Source organism: Coturnix japonica, chromosome 16 (assembly GCF_054131305.1).
Source record: "Coturnix japonica strain WE chromosome 16, WE-NBRP24, whole genome shotgun sequence".
NCBI lineage: Eukaryota > Metazoa > Chordata > Aves > Galliformes > Phasianidae > Coturnix > Coturnix japonica.
In genome coordinates this window covers 12,316,327-12,334,906 of record NC_140678.1, presented here as the reverse complement: position 1 = coordinate 12,334,906, position 18,580 = coordinate 12,316,327, and positions in this window count along the sequence as shown.

The window sequence follows — 18,580 nt, the reverse complement described above, 5'->3', positions numbered from 1 at the left end:
AATCTACTGCGCCTACATCATAACTCGGAATCTAACTCGGAATCTACTGCGCCTACATCATAACTCGGAATTTAACTCGGAATCTACTGCGCCTACATCATAACTCGGAATCTACTGCGCCTACATCATAACTCGGAATCTAACTCGGAATCTACTGCGCCTACATCATAACTCGGAATCTACTGAGCCTACATCATAACTCGGAATCTCCTGCGCCTACATCATAACTCGGAATCTACTGCGCCTACATCATAAATGGGACTCTAACTCGGAATCTACTGCGCCTACATCATAACTCGGAATCTACTGCGCCTACATCATAACTCGGAATCTAACTCGGAATCTACTGCGCCTACATCATAACTCGGAATCTACTGCGCCTACATCATAACTCGGAATCTACTGCGCCTACATCAAAAATGGGACTCTAACTCGGAATCTACTGCGCCTACATCATAACTCGGAATCTACTGCGCCTACATCATAACTCGGAATCTACTGCGCCTACATCATAACTCGGAATCTAACTCGGAATCTACTGCGCCTACATCATAACTCGGAATCTAACTCGGAATCTACTGCGCCTACATCATAACTCGGAATCTACTGCGCCTACATCATACCTCGGAATCTAACTCGGAATCTACTGTGCCTACATCATAACTCGGAATCTACTGCGCCTACATCATAACTCGGAATCTAACTCGGAATCTACTGCGCCTACATCATAACTCGGAATCTACTGCGCCTACATCATAACTCGGAATCTAACTTGGAATCTACTGCGCCTACATCATAACTCGGAATCTACTGAGCCTACATCATAACTCGGAATCTCCTGCGCCTACATCATAACTCGGAATCTACTGCGCCTACATCATAAATGGGACTCTAACTCGGAATCTACTGCGCCTACATCATAACTCGGAATCTACTGCGCCGACATCATAACTCGGAATCTAACTCGGAATCTACTGCGCCTACATCATAACTCGGAATCTACTGCGCCTACATCATAACTCGGAATCTAACTCGGAATCTACTGCGCCTACATCATAACTCGGAATCTACTGCGCCTACATCATAACTCGGAATCTAACTCGGAATCTACTGCGCTTACATCATAACTCGGAATCTACTGCGCCTACATCATAACTCGGAATCTAACTCGGAATCTACTGCGCCTACATCATAACTCGGAATCTACTGCGCCTACATCATAACTCGGAATCTAACTCGGAATCTACTGCGCCTACATCATAACTCGGAATCTAACTCGGAATCTACTGCGCCTACATCATAACTCGGAATCTACTGCGCCTACATCAAAACTCGGAATCTAACTCGGAATCTACTGCGCCTACATCATAACTCGGAATCTACTGTGCCTACATCATAACTTGGAATCTAACTCGGAATCTACTGCGCCTACATCATAACTCGGAATCTACTGCGCCTACATCATAACTCGGAATCTAACTTGGAATCTACTGCGCCTACATCATAACTCGGAATCTACTGCGCCTACATCATAACTCGGAATCTAACTCGGAATCTACTGCGCCTACATCATAACTCGGAATCTACTGAGCCTACATCATAACTCGGAATCTCCTGCGCCTACATCATAACTCGGAATCTACTGCGCCTACATCATAAATGGGACTCTAACTCGGAATCTACTGCGCCTACATCATAACTCGGAATCTACTGCGCCTACATCATAACTCGGAATCTAACTCGGAATCTACTGCGCCTACATCATAACTCGGAATCTACTGCGCCGACATCATAACTCGGAATCTAACTCGGAATCTACTGCGCCTACATCATAACTCGGAATCTACTGCGCCTACATCATAACTCGGAATCTAACTCGGAATCTACTGCGCCTACATCATAACTCGGAATCTACTGCGCCTACATCATAACTCGGAATCTAACTCGGAATCTACTGCGCCTACATCATAACTCGGAATCTACTGCGCCTACATCATAACTCGGAATCTAACTCGGAATCTACTGCGCCTACATCATAACTCGGAATCTAACTCGGAATCTACTGCGCCTACATCATAACTCGGAATCTACTGCGCCTACATCAAAACTCGGAATCTAACTCGGAATCTACTGCGCCTACATCATAACTCGGAATCTACTGTGCCTACATCATAACTTGGAATCTAACTCGGAATCTACTGCGCCTACATCATAACTCGGAATCTACTGCGCCTACATCATAACTCGGAATCTAACTCGGAATCTACTGCGCCTACATCATAACTCGGAATCTACTGCGCCTACATCATAACTCGGAATCTAACTCGGAATCTACTGCGCCTACATCATAACTCGGAATCTACTGCGCCTACATCATAACTCGGAATCTAACTCGGAATCTACTGCGCCTACATCATAACTCGGAATCTACTGCGCCGACATCATAACTCGGAATCTAACTCGGAATCTACTGCGCCTACATCATAACTCGGAATCTACTGCGCCTACATCATAACTCGGAATCTAACTCGGAATCTACTGCGCCTACATCATAACTCGGAATCTAACTCGGAATCTACTGCGCCTACATCATAACTCGGAATCTACTGCGCCTACATCATAACTCGGAATCTAACTCGGAATCTACTGCGCCTACATCATAACTCGGAATCTAACTCGGAATCTACTGCGCCTACATCATAACTCGGAATCTAACTCGGAATCTACTGCGCCTACATCATAACTCGGAATTTAACTCAGAATCTACTGCGCCTACATCATAACTCGGAATCTTCTGCGCCTACATTATAACTCGGAATCTAACTCGGAATCTACTGCGCCTACATCATAACTCGGAATCTACTGCGCCTATATCATAACTCGGAATCTACTGCGCCTACATCATAACTCGGAATCTAACTCGGAATCTACTGCGCCTACATCATAACTCGGAATCTAACTCGGAATCTACTGCGCCTACATCATAACTCGGAATCTACTGCGCCTACATCATAACTCGGAATCTAACTCGGAATCTACTGCGCCTACATCATAACTCGGAATATACTGCGCCTACATCATAACTCGGAATCTAACTCGGAATCTACTGCGCCTACATCATAACTCGGAATCTACTGCGCCGACATCATAACTCGGAATCTAACTCGGAATCTACTGCGCCTACATCATAACTCGGAATCTAACTCGGAATCTACTGCGCCTACATCATAACTCGGAATCTAACTCGGAATCTACTGCGCCTACATCATAACTCGGAATTTAACTCAGAATCTACTGCGCCTACATCATAACTCGGAATCTTCTGCGCCTACATTATAACTCGGAATCTAACTCGGAATCTACTGCGCCTACATCATAACTCGGAATCTACTGCGCCTATATCATAACTCGGAATCTACTGCGCCTACATCATAACTCGGAATCTAACTCGGAATCTACTGCGCCTACATCATAACTCGGAATCTAACTCGGAATCTACTGCGCCTACATCATAACTCGGAATCTACTGCGCCTACATCATAACTCGGAATCTAACTCGGAATCTACTGCGCCTACATCATAACTCGGAATCTACTGCGCCTACATCATAACACGGAATCTAACTCGGAATCTACTGCGCCTACATCATAACTCGGAATCTACTGCGCCTACATCATAACTCGGAATCTAACTCGGAATCTACTGCGCCTACATCATAACTCGGAATCTACTGCGCCTACATCATAACTCGGAATCTAACTCGGAATCTACTGCGCCTACATCATAACTCGGAATCTACTGCGCCTACATCATAACTCGGAATCTAACTCGGAATCTACTGCGCCTACATCATAACTCGGAATCTACTGCGCCTACATCATATCTCGAAATCTAACTCGGAATCTACTGCGCCTACATCATAACTCGGAATCTAACTCGGAATCTACTGCGCCTACATCATAACTCGGAATTTAACTCGGAATCTACTGCGCCTACATCATAACTCGGAATCTACTGCGCCTACATCATAACTCGGAATCTAACTCGGAATCTACTGCGCCTACATCATAACTCGGAATCTACTGAGCCTACATCATAACTCGGAATCTCCTGCGCCTACATCATAACTCGGAATCTACTGCGCCTACATCATAAATGGGACTCTAACTCGGAATCTACTGCGCCTACATCATAACTCGGAATCTACTGCGCCTACATCATAACTCGGAATCTAACTCGGAATCTACTGCGCCTACATCATAACTCGGAATCTACTGCGCCGACATCATAACTCGGAATCTAACTCGGAATCTACTGCGCCTACATCATAATTCTGAATCTACTGTGCCTACATCATAACTTGGAATCTAACTCGGAATCTACTGCGCCTACATCATAACTCGGAATCTACTGCGCCTACATCATAACTCGGAATCTAACTTGGAATCTACTGCGCCTACATCATAACTCGGAATCTACTGCGCCTACATCATAACTCGGAATCTAACTCGGAATCTACTGCGCCTACATCATAACTCGGAATCTACTGCGCCTACATCATAACTCGGAATCTAACTCGGAATCTACTGCGCCTACATCATAACTCGGAATCTACTGCGCCGACATCATAACTCGGAATCTAACTCGGAATCTACTGCGCCTACATCATAACTCGGAATCTACTGCGCCTACATCATAACTCGGAATCTAACTCGGAATCTACTGCGCCTACATCATAACTCGGAATCAACTGCGCCTACATCATAACTCGGAATCTAACTCGGAATCTACTGCGCCTACATCATAACTCGGAATCTACTGCGCCTACATCATAACTCGGAATCTAACTCGGAATCTACTGCGCCTACATCATAACTCGGAATCTAACTCGGAATCTACTGCGCCTACATCATAACTCGGAATCTAACTCGGAATCTACTGCGCCTACATCATAACTCGGAATCTAACTCGGAATCTACTGCGCCTACATCATAACTCGGAATCTACTGCGCCTACATCATAACTCGGAATCTAACTCGGAATCTACTGCGCCTACATCATAACTCGGAATCTACTGCGCCTACATCATAACTCGGAATCTAACTCGGAATCTACTGCGCCTACATCATAACTCGGAATCTACTGCGCCGACATCATAACTCGGAATCTAACTCGGAATCTACTGCGCCTACATCATAACTCGGAATCTACTGCGCCTACATCATAACTCGGAATCTAACTCGGAATCTACTGCGCCTACATCATAACTCGGAATCTAACTCGGAATCTACTGCGCCTACATCATAACTCGGAATCTACTGCGCCTACATCATAACTCGGAATCTAACTCGGAATCTACTGCGCCTACATCATAACTCGGAATCTAACTCGGAATCTACTGCGCCTACATCATAACTCGGAATCTAACTCGGAATCTACTGCGCCTACATCATAACTCGGAATTTAACTCAGAATCTACTGCGCCTACATCATAACTCGGAATCTTCTGCGCCTACATTATAACTCGGAATCTAACTCGGAATCTACTGCGCCTACATCATAACTCGGAATCTACTGCGCCTATATCATAACTCGGAATCTACTGCGCCTACATCATAACTCGGAATCTAACTCGGAATCTACTGCGCCTACATCATAACTCGGAATCTAACTCGGAATCTACTGCGCCTACATCATAACTCGGAATCTAACTCGGAATCTACTGCGCCTACATCATAACTCGGAATCTAACTCGGAATCTACTGCGCCTACATCATAACTCGGAATCTACTGCGCCTACATCATAACTCGGAATCTAACTCGGAATCTACTGCGCCTACATCATAACTCGGAATATACTGCGCCTACATCATAACTCGGAATCTAACTCGGAATCTACTGCGCCTACATCATAACTCGGAATCTACTGCGCCGACATCATAACTCGGAATCTAACTCGGAATCTACTGCGCCTACATCATAACTCGGAATCTACTGCGCCGACATCATAACTCGGAATCTAACTCGGAATCTACTGCGCCTACATCATAACTCGGAATCTACTGCGCCTACATCATAACTCGGAATCTAACTCGGAATCTACTGCGCCTACATCATAACTCGGAATCTACTGCGCCTACATCATAACTCGGAATCTAACTCGGAATCTACTGCGCTTACATCATAACTCGGAATCTACTGCGCCTACATCATAACTCGGAATCTAACTCGGAATCTACTGCGCCTACATCATAACTCGGAATCTACTGCGCCTACATCATAACTCGGAATCTAACTCGGAATCTACTGCGCCTACATCATAACTCGGAATCTAACTCGGAATCTACTGCGCCTACATCATAACTCGGAATCTACTGCGCCTACATCAAAACTCGGAATCTAACTCGGAATCTACTGCGCCTACATCATAACTCGGAATCTACTGTGCCTACATCATAACTTGGAATCTAACTCGGAATCTACTGCGCCTACATCATAACTCGGAATCTACTGCGCCTACATCATAACTCGGAATCTAACTTGGAATCTACTGCGCCTACATCATAACTCGGAATCTACTGCGCCTACATCATAACTCGGAATCTAACTCGGAATCTACTGCGCCTACATCATAACTCGGAATCTACTGAGCCTACATCATAACTCGGAATCTCCTGCGCCTACATCATAACTCGGAATCTACTGCGCCTACATCATAAATGGGACTCTAACTCGGAATCTACTGCGCCTACATCATAACTCGGAATCTACTGCGCCTACATCATAACTCGGAATCTAACTCGGAATCTACTGCGCCTACATCATAACTCGGAATCTACTGCGCCGACATCATAACTCGGAATCTAACTCGGAATCTACTGCGCCTACATCATAACTCGGAATCTACTGCGCCTACATCATAACTCGGAATCTAACTCGGAATCTACTGCGCCTACATCATAACTCGGAATCTACTGCGCCTACATCATAACTCGGAATCTAACTCGGAATCTACTGCGCCTACATCATAACTCGGAATCTACTGCGCCTACATCATAACTCGGAATCTAACTCGGAATCTACTGCGCCTACATCATAACTCGGAATCTAACTCGGAATCTACTGCGCCTACATCATAACTCGGAATCTACTGCGCCTACATCAAAACTCGGAATCTAACTCGGAATCTACTGCGCCTACATCATAACTCGGAATCTACTGTGCCTACATCATAACTTGGAATCTAACTCGGAATCTACTGCGCCTACATCATAACTCGGAATCTACTGCGCCTACATCATAACTCGGAATCTAACTCGGAATCTACTGCGCCTACATCATAACTCGGAATCTACTGCGCCTACATCATAACTCGGAATCTAACTCGGAATCTACTGCGCCTACATCATAACTCGGAATCTACTGCGCCTACATCATAACTCGGAATCTAACTCGGAATCTACTGCGCCTACATCATAACTCGGAATCTACTGCGCCGACATCATAACTCGGAATCTAACTCGGAATCTACTGCGCCTACATCATAACTCGGAATCTACTGCGCCTACATCATAACTCGGAATCTAACTCGGAATCTACTGCGCCTACATCATAACTCGGAATCTAACTCGGAATCTACTGCGCCTACATCATAACTCGGAATCTACTGCGCCTACATCATAACTCGGAATCTAACTCGGAATCTACTGCGCCTACATCATAACTCGGAATCTAACTCGGAATCTACTGCGCCTACATCATAACTCGGAATCTAACTCGGAATCTACTGCGCCTACATCATAACTCGGAATTTAACTCAGAATCTACTGCGCCTACATCATAACTCGGAATCTTCTGCGCCTACATTATAACTCGGAATCTAACTCGGAATCTACTGCGCCTACATCATAACTCGGAATCTACTGCGCCTATATCATAACTCGGAATCTACTGCGCCTACATCATAACTCGGAATCTAACTCGGAATCTACTGCGCCTACATCATAACTCGGAATCTAACTCGGAATCTACTGCGCCTACATCATAACTCGGAATCTACTGCGCCTACATCATAACTCGGAATCTAACTCGGAATCTACTGCGCCTACATCATAACTCGGAATCTACTGCGCCGACATCATAACTCGGAATCTAACTCGGAATCTACTGCGCCTACATCATAACTCGGAATCTAACTCGGAATCTACTGCGCCTACATCATAACTCGGAATCTAACTCGGAATCTACTGCGCCTACATCATAACTCGGAATTTAACTCAGAATCTACTGCGCCTACATCATAACTCGGAATCTTCTGCGCCTACATTATAACTCGGAATCTAACTCGGAATCTACTGCGCCTACATCATAACTCGGAATCTACTGCGCCTATATCATAACTCGGAATCTACTGCGCCTACATCATAACTCGGAATCTAACTCGGAATCTACTGCGCCTACATCATAACTCGGAATCTAACTCGGAATCTACTGCGCCTACATCATAACTCGGAATCTACTGCGCCTACATCATAACTCGGAATCTAACTCGGAATCTACTGCGCCTACATCATAACTCGGAATCTACTGCGCCTACATCATAACACGGAATCTAACTCGGAATCTACTGCGCCTACATCATAACTCGGAATCTACTGCGCCTACATCATAACTCGGAATCTAACTCGGAATCTACTGCGCCTACATCATAACTCGGAATCTACTGCGCCTACATCATAACTCGGAATCTAACTCGGAATCTACTGCGCCTACATCATAACTCGGAATATACTGCGCCTACATCATAACTCGGAATCTAACTCGGAATCTACTGCGCCTACATCATAACTCGGAATCTACTGCGCCTACATCATATCTCGAAATCTAACTCGGAATCTACTGCGCCTACATCATAACTCGGAATCTAACTCGGAATCTACTGCGCCTACATCATAACTCGGAATTTAACTCGGAATCTACTGCGCCTACATCATAACTCGGAATCTACTGCGCCTACATCATAACTCGGAATCTAACTCGGAATCTACTGCGCCTACATCATAACTCGGAATCTACTGAGCCTACATCATAACTCGGAATCTCCTGCGCCTACATCATAACTCGGAATCTACTGCGCCTACATCATAAATGGGACTCTAACTCGGAATCTACTGCGCCTACATCATAACTCGGAATCTACTGCGCCTACATCATAACTCGGAATCTACTGCGCCTACATCATAACTCGGAATCTAACTCGGAATCTACTGCGCCTACATCATAACTCGGAATCTACTGCGCCTACATCATAACTCGGAATCTAACTCGGAATCTACTGCGCCTACATCATAACTCGGAATCTACTGCGCCGACATCATAACTCGGAATCTAACTCGGAATCTACTGCGCCTACATCATAACTCGGAATCTACTGCGCCTACATCATAACTCGGAATCTAACTCGGAATCTACTGCGCCTACATCATAACTCGGAATCTAACTCGGAATCTACTGCGCCTACATCATAACTCGGAATCTACTGCGCCTACATCATAACTCGGAATCTAACTCGGAATCTACTGCGCCTACATCATAACTCGGAATCTAACTCGGAATCTACTGCGCCTACATCATAACTCGGAATCTAACTCGGAATCTACTGCGCCTACATCATAACTCGGAATTTAACTCAGAATCTACTGCGCCTACATCATAACTCGGAATCTTCTGCGCCTACATTATAACTCGGAATCTAACTCGGAATCTACTGCGCCTACATCATAACTCGGAATCTACTGCGCCTATATCATAACTCGGAATCTACTGCGCCTACATCATAACTCGGAATCTAACTCGGAATCTACTGCGCCTACATCATAACTCGGAATCTAACTCGGAATCTACTGCGCCTACATCATAACTCGGAATCTAACTCGGAATCTACTGCGCCTACATCATAACTCGGAATCTAACTCGGAATCTACTGCGCCTACATCATAACTCGGAATCTACTGCGCCTACATCATAACTCGGAATCTAACTCGGAATCTACTGCGCCTACATCATAACTCGGAATATACTGCGCCTACATCATAACTCGGAATCTAACTCGGAATCTACTGCGCCTACATCATAACTCGGAATCTACTGCGCCGACATCATAACTCGGAATCTAACTCGGAATCTACTGCGCCTACATCATAACTCGGAATCTACTGCGCCGACATCATAACTCGGAATCTAACTCGGAATCTACTGCGCCTACATCATAACTCGGAATCTACTGCGCCTACATCATAACTCGGAATCTAACTCGGAATCTACTGCGCCTACATCATAACTCGGAATCTACTGCGCCTACATCATAACTCGGAATCTAACTCGGAATCTACTGCGCTTACATCATAACTCGGAATCTACTGCGCCTACATCATAACTCGGAATCTAACTCGGAATCTACTGCGCCTACATCATAACTCGGAATCTACTGCGCCTACATCATAACTCGGAATCTAACTCGGAATCTACTGCGCCTACATCATAACTCGGAATCTAACTCGGAATCTACTGCGCCTACATCATAACTCGGAATCTACTGCGCCTACATCAAAACTCGGAATCTAACTCGGAATCTACTGCGCCTACATCATAACTCGGAATCTACTGTGCCTACATCATAACTTGGAATCTAACTCGGAATCTACTGCGCCTACATCATAACTCGGAATCTACTGCGCCTACATCATAACTCGGAATCTAACTTGGAATCTACTGCGCCTACATCATAACTCGGAATCTACTGCGCCTACATCATAACTCGGAATCTAACTCGGAATCTACTGCGCCTACATCATAACTCGGAATCTACTGAGCCTACATCATAACTCGGAATCTCCTGCGCCTACATCATAACTCGGAATCTACTGCGCCTACATCATAAATGGGACTCTAACTCGGAATCTACTGCGCCTACATCATAACTCGGAATCTACTGCGCCTACATCATAACTCGGAATCTAACTCGGAATCTACTGCGCCTACATCATAACTCGGAATCTACTGCGCCGACATCATAACTCGGAATCTAACTCGGAATCTACTGCGCCTACATCATAACTCGGAATCTACTGCGCCTACATCATAACTCGGAATCTAACTCGGAATCTACTGCGCCTACATCATAACTCGGAATCTACTGCGCCTACATCATAACTCGGAATCTAACTCGGAATCTACTGCGCCTACATCATAACTCGGAATCTACTGCGCCTACATCATAACTCGGAATCTAACTCGGAATCTACTGCGCCTACATCATAACTCGGAATCTAACTCGGAATCTACTGCGCCTACATCATAACTCGGAATCTACTGCGCCTACATCAAAACTCGGAATCTAACTCGGAATCTACTGCGCCTACATCATAACTCGGAATCTACTGTGCCTACATCATAACTTGGAATCTAACTCGGAATCTACTGCGCCTACATCATAACTCGGAATCTACTGCGCCTACATCATAACTCGGAATCTAACTCGGAATCTACTGCGCCTACATCATAACTCGGAATCTACTGCGCCTACATCATAACTCGGAATCTAACTCGGAATCTACTGCGCCTACATCATAACTCGGAATCTACTGCGCCTACATCATAACTCGGAATCTAACTCGGAATCTACTGCGCCTACATCATAACTCGGAATCTACTGCGCCGACATCATAACTCGGAATCTAACTCGGAATCTACTGCGCCTACATCATAACTCGGAATCTACTGCGCCTACATCATAACTCGGAATCTAACTCGGAATCTACTGCGCCTACATCATAACTCGGAATCTAACTCGGAATCTACTGCGCCTACATCATAACTCGGAATCTACTGCGCCTACATCATAACTCGGAATCTAACTCGGAATCTACTGCGCCTACATCATAACTCGGAATCTAACTCGGAATCTACTGCGCCTACATCATAACTCGGAATCTAACTCGGAATCTACTGCGCCTACATCATAACTCGGAATTTAACTCAGAATCTACTGCGCCTACATCATAACTCGGAATCTTCTGCGCCTACATTATAACTCGGAATCTAACTCGGAATCTACTGCGCCTACATCATAACTCGGAATCTACTGCGCCTATATCATAACTCGGAATCTACTGCGCCTACATCATAACTCGGAATCTAACTCGGAATCTACTGCGCCTACATCATAACTCGGAATCTAACTCGGAATCTACTGCGCCTACATCATAACTCGGAATCTACTGCGCCTACATCATAACTCGGAATCTAACTCGGAATCTACTGCGCCTACATCATAACTCGGAATCTACTGCGCCGACATCATAACTCGGAATCTAACTCGGAATCTACTGCGCCTACATCATAACTCGGAATCTAACTCGGAATCTACTGCGCCTACATCATAACTCGGAATCTAACTCGGAATCTACTGCGCCTACATCATAACTCGGAATTTAACTCAGAATCTACTGCGCCTACATCATAACTCGGAATCTTCTGCGCCTACATTATAACTCGGAATCTAACTCGGAATCTACTGCGCCTACATCATAACTCGGAATCTACTGCGCCTATATCATAACTCGGAATCTACTGCGCCTACATCATAACTCGGAATCTAACTCGGAATCTACTGCGCCTACATCATAACTCGGAATCTAACTCGGAATCTACTGCGCCTACATCATAACTCGGAATCTACTGCGCCTACATCATAACTCGGAATCTAACTCGGAATCTACTGCGCCTACATCATAACTCGGAATCTACTGCGCCTACATCATAACACGGAATCTAACTCGGAATCTACTGCGCCTACATCATAACTCGGAATCTACTGCGCCTACATCATAACTCGGAATCTAACTCGGAATCTACTGCGCCTACATCATAACTCGGAATCTACTGCGCCTACATCATAACTCGGAATCTAACTCGGAATCTACTGCGCCTACATCATAACTCGGAATATACTGCGCCTACATCATAACTCGGAATCTAACTCGGAATCTACTGCGCCTACATCATAACTCGGAATCTACTGCGCCTACATCATATCTCGAAATCTAACTCGGAATCTACTGCGCCTACATCATAACTCGGAATCTAACTCGGAATCTACTGCGCCTACATCATAACTCGGAATTTAACTCGGAATCTACTGCGCCTACATCATAACTCGGAATCTACTGCGCCTACATCATAACTCGGAATCTACTGAGCCTACATCATAACTCGGAATCTCCTGCGCCTACATCATAACTCGGAATCTACTGCGCCTACATCATAAATGGGACTCTAACTCGGAATCTACTGCGCCTACATCATAACTCGGAATCTACTGCGCCTACATCATAACTCGGAATCTAACTCGGAATCTACTGCGCCTACATCATAACTCGGAATCTACTGCGCCGACATCATAACTCGGAATCTAACTCGGAATCTACTGCGCCTACATCATAATTCTGAATCTACTGTGCCTACATCATAACTTGGAATCTAACTCGGAATCTACTGCGCCTACATCATAACTCGGAATCTACTGCGCCTACATCATAACTCGGAATCTAACTTGGAATCTACTGCGCCTACATCATAACTCGGAATCTACTGCGCCTACATCATAACTCGGAATCTAACTCGGAATCTACTGCGCCTACATCATAACTCGGAATCTACTGCGCCTACATCATAACTCGGAATCTAACTCGGAATCTACTGCGCCTACATCATAACTCGGAATCTACTGCGCCGACATCATAACTCGGAATCTAACTCGGAATCTACTGCGCCTACATCATAACTCGGAATCTACTGCGCCTACATCATAACTCGGAATCTAACTCGGAATCTACTGCGCCTACATCATAACTCGGAATCTACTGCGCCTACATCATAACTCGGAATCTAACTCGGAATCTACTGCGCCTACATCATAACTCGGAATCTACTGCGCCTACATCATAACTCGGAATCTAACTCGGAATCTACTGCGCCTACATCATAACTCGGAATCTAACTCGGAATCTACTGCGCCTACATCATAACTCGGAATCTAACTCGGAATCTACTGCGCCTACATCATAACTCGGAATCTAACTCGGAATCTACTGCGCCTACATCATAACTCGGAATCTACTGCGCCTACATCATAACTCGGAATCTAACTCGGAATCTACTGCGCCTACATCATAACTCGGAATATACTGCGCCTACATCATAACTCGGAATCTAACTCGGAATCTACTGCGCCTACATCATAACTCGGAATCTACTGCGCCGACATCATAACTCGGAATCTAACTCGGAATCTACTGCGCCTACATCATAACTCGGAATCTAACTCGGAATCTACTGCGCCTACATCATAACTCGGAATCTAACTCGGAATCTACTGCGCCTACATCATAACTCGGAATCTAACTCGGAATCTACTGCGCCTACATCATAACTCGGAATTTAACTCAGAATCTACTGCGCCTACATCATAACTCGGAATCTTCTGCGCCTACATTATAACTCGGAATCTAACTCGGAATCTACTGCGCCTACATCATAACTCGGAATCTACTGCGCCTATATCATAACTCGGAATCTACTGCGCCAACATCATAACTCGGAATCTAACTCGGAATCTACTGCGCCTACATCATAACTCGGAATCTAACTCGGAATCTACTGCGCCTACATCATAACTCGGAATCTACTGCGCCTACATCATAACTCGGAATCTAACTCGGAATCTACTGCGCCTACATCATAACTCGGAATCTACTGCGCCTACATCATAACACGGAATCTAACTCGGAATCTACTGCGCCTACATCATAACTCGGAATCTACTGCGCCTACATCATAACTCGGAATCTAACTCGGAATCTACTGCGCCTACATCATAACTCGGAATCTACTGCGCCTACATCATAACTCGGAATCTAACTCGGAATCTACTGCGCCTACATCATAACTCGGAATATACTGCGCCTACATCATAACTCGGAATCTAACTCGGAATCTACTGCGCCTACATCATAACTCGGAATCTACTGCGCCTACATCATATCTCGAAATCTAACTCGGAATCTACTGCGCCTACATCATAACTCGGAATCTAACTCGGAATCTACTGCGCCTACATCATAACTCGGAATTTAACTCGGAATCAACTGAGCCTACATCATAACTCGGAATCTAACTCGGAATCTACTGCGCCTACATCATAACTCGGAATCTACTGAGCCTACATCATAACTCGGAATCTCCTGCGCCTACTTCATAACTCGGAATCTACTGCGCCTACATCATAAATGGGACTCTAACTCGGAATCTACTGCGCCTACATCATAACTCGGAATCTACTGCGCCTACATCATAACTCGGAATCTAACTCGGAATCTACTGCGCCTACATCATAACTCGGAATCTACTGCGCCGACATCATAACTCGGAATCTAACTCGGAATCTACTGCGCCTACATCATAACTCGGAATCTACTGCGCCTACATCATAACTCGGAATCTAACTCGGAATCTACTGCGCCTACATCATAACTCGGAATCTACTGCGCCGACATCATAACTCGGAATCTAACTCGGAATCTACTGCGCCTACATCATAACTCGGAATCTACTGCGCCTACATCAAAACTCGGAATCTAACTCGGAATCTACTGCGCCTACATCATAACTCGGAATCTACTGTGCCTACATCATAACTTGGAATCTAACTCGGAATCTACTGCGCCTACATCATAACTCGGAATCTACTGCGCCTACATCATAACTCGGAATCTAACTCGGAATCTACTGCGCCTACATCATAACTCGGAATCTACTGCGCCTACATCATAACTCGGAATCTAACTCGGAATCTACTGCGCCTACATCATAACTCGGAATCTACTGCGCCTACATCATAACTCGGAATCTAACTCGGAATCTACTGCGCCTACATCATAACTCGGAATCTACTGCGCCGACATCATAACTCGGAATCTAACTCGGAATCTACTGCGCCTACATCATAACTCGGAATCTACTGCGCCTACATCATAACTCGGAATCTAACTCGGAATCTACTGCGCCTACATCATAACTCGGAATCTACTGCGCCTACATCATAACTCGGAATCTAACTCGGAATCTACTGCGCCTACATCATAACTCGGAATCTAACTCGGAATCTACTGCGCCTACATCATAACTCGGAATCTAACTCGGAATCTACTGCGCCTACATCATAACTCGGAATCTAACTCGGAATCTACTGCGCCTACATCATAACTCGGAATCTACTGCGCCTACATCATAACTCGGAATCTAACTCGGAATCTACTGCGCCTACATCATAACTCGGAATCTACTGCGCCTACATCATAACTCGGAATCTAACTCGGAATCTACTGCGCCTACATCATAACTCGGAATCTACTGCGCCGACATCATAACTCGGAATCTAACTCGGAATCTACTGCGCCTACATCATAACTCGGAATCTAACTCGGAATCTACTGCGCCTACATCATAAATGGGACTCTAACTCGGAATCTACTGCGCCTACATCATAACTCGGAATCTAACTCGGAATCTACTGCGCCTACATCATAACTCGGAATCTACTGCGCCTACATCATAACACGGAATCTAACTCGGAATCTACTGCACCTACATCATAACTCGGAATCTACTGCACCTACATCATAACTCGGAATCTACACTCGGAATCTACTGCGCCTACATCATAACTCGGAATCTACTGCGCCTACATCATAACTCGGAATTTAACTCAGAATCTACTGCGCCTACATCATAACTCGGAATCTTCTGCGCCTACATTATAACTCGGAATCTAACTCGGAATCTACTGCGCCTACATCATAACTCGGAATCTACTGCGCCTACATCATAACTCGGAATCTACTGCGCCTACATCATAACTCGGAATCTAACTCGGAATCTACTGCGCCTACATCATAACTCGGAATCTAACTCGGAATCTACTGCGCCTACATCATAACTCGGAATCTACTGCGCCTACATCATAACTCGGAATCTAACTCGGAATCTACTGCGCCTACATCATAACTCGGAATCTACTGCGCCTACATCATAACACGGAATCTAACTCGGAATCTACTGCGCCTACATCATAACTCGGAATCTACTGCGCCTACATCATAACTCGGAATCTAACTCGGAATCTACTGCGCCTACATCATAACTCGGAATCTACTGCGCCTACATCATAACTCGGAATCTAACTCGGAATCTACTGCGCCTACATCATAACTCGGAATATACTGCGCCTACATCATAACTCGGAATCTAACTCGGAATCTACTGCGCCTACATCATAACTCGGAATCTACTGCGCCTACATCATATCTCGAAATCTAACTCGGAATCTACTGCGCCTACATCATAACTCGGAATCTAACTCGGAATCTACTGCGCCTACATCATAACTCGGAATTTAACTCGGAATCTACTGCGCCTACATCATAACTCGGAATCTACTGCGCCTACATCATAACTCGGAATCTAACTCGGAATCTACTGCGCCTACATCATAACTCGGAATCTACTGAGCCTACATCATAACTCGGAATCTCCTGCGCCTACATCATAACTCGGAATCTACTGCGCCTACATCATAAATGGGACTCTAACTCGGAATCTACTGCGCCTACATCATAACTCGGAATCTACTGCGCCTACATCATAACTCGGAATCTAACTCGGAATCTACTGCGCCTACATCATAACTCGGAATCTACTGCGCCGACATCATAACTCGGAATCTAACTCGGAATCTACTGCGCCTACATCATAACTCGGAATCTACTGCGCCTACATCATAACTCGGAATCTAACTCGGAATCTACTGCGCCTACATCATAACTCGGAATCTACTGCGCCTACATCATAACTCGGAATCTAACTCGGAATCTACTGCGCCTACATCATAACTCGGAATCTACTGCGCCTACATCATAACTCGGAATCTAACTCGGAATCTACTGCGCCTACATCATAACTCGGAATCTAACTCGGAATCTACTGCGCCTACATCATAACTCGGAATCTACTGCGCCTACATCAAAACTCGGAATCTAACTCGGAATCTACTGCGCCTACATCATAACTCGGAATCTACTGTGCCTACATCATAACTTGGAATCTAACTCGGAATCTACTGCGCCTACATCATAACTCGGAATCTACTGCGCCTACATCATAACTCGGAATCTAACTCGGAATCTACTGCGCCTACATCATAACTCGGAATCTACTGCGCCTACATCATAACTCGGAATCTAACTCGGAATCTACTGCGCCTACATCATAACTCGGAATCTACTGCGCCTACATCATAACTCGGAATCTACTGCGCCTACATCATAACTCGGAATCTACTGCGCCGACATCATAACTCGGAATCTAACTCGGAATCTACTGCGCCTACATCATAACTCGGAATCTAACTCGGAATCTACTGCGCCTACATCATAACTCGGAATCTAACTCGGAATCTACTGCG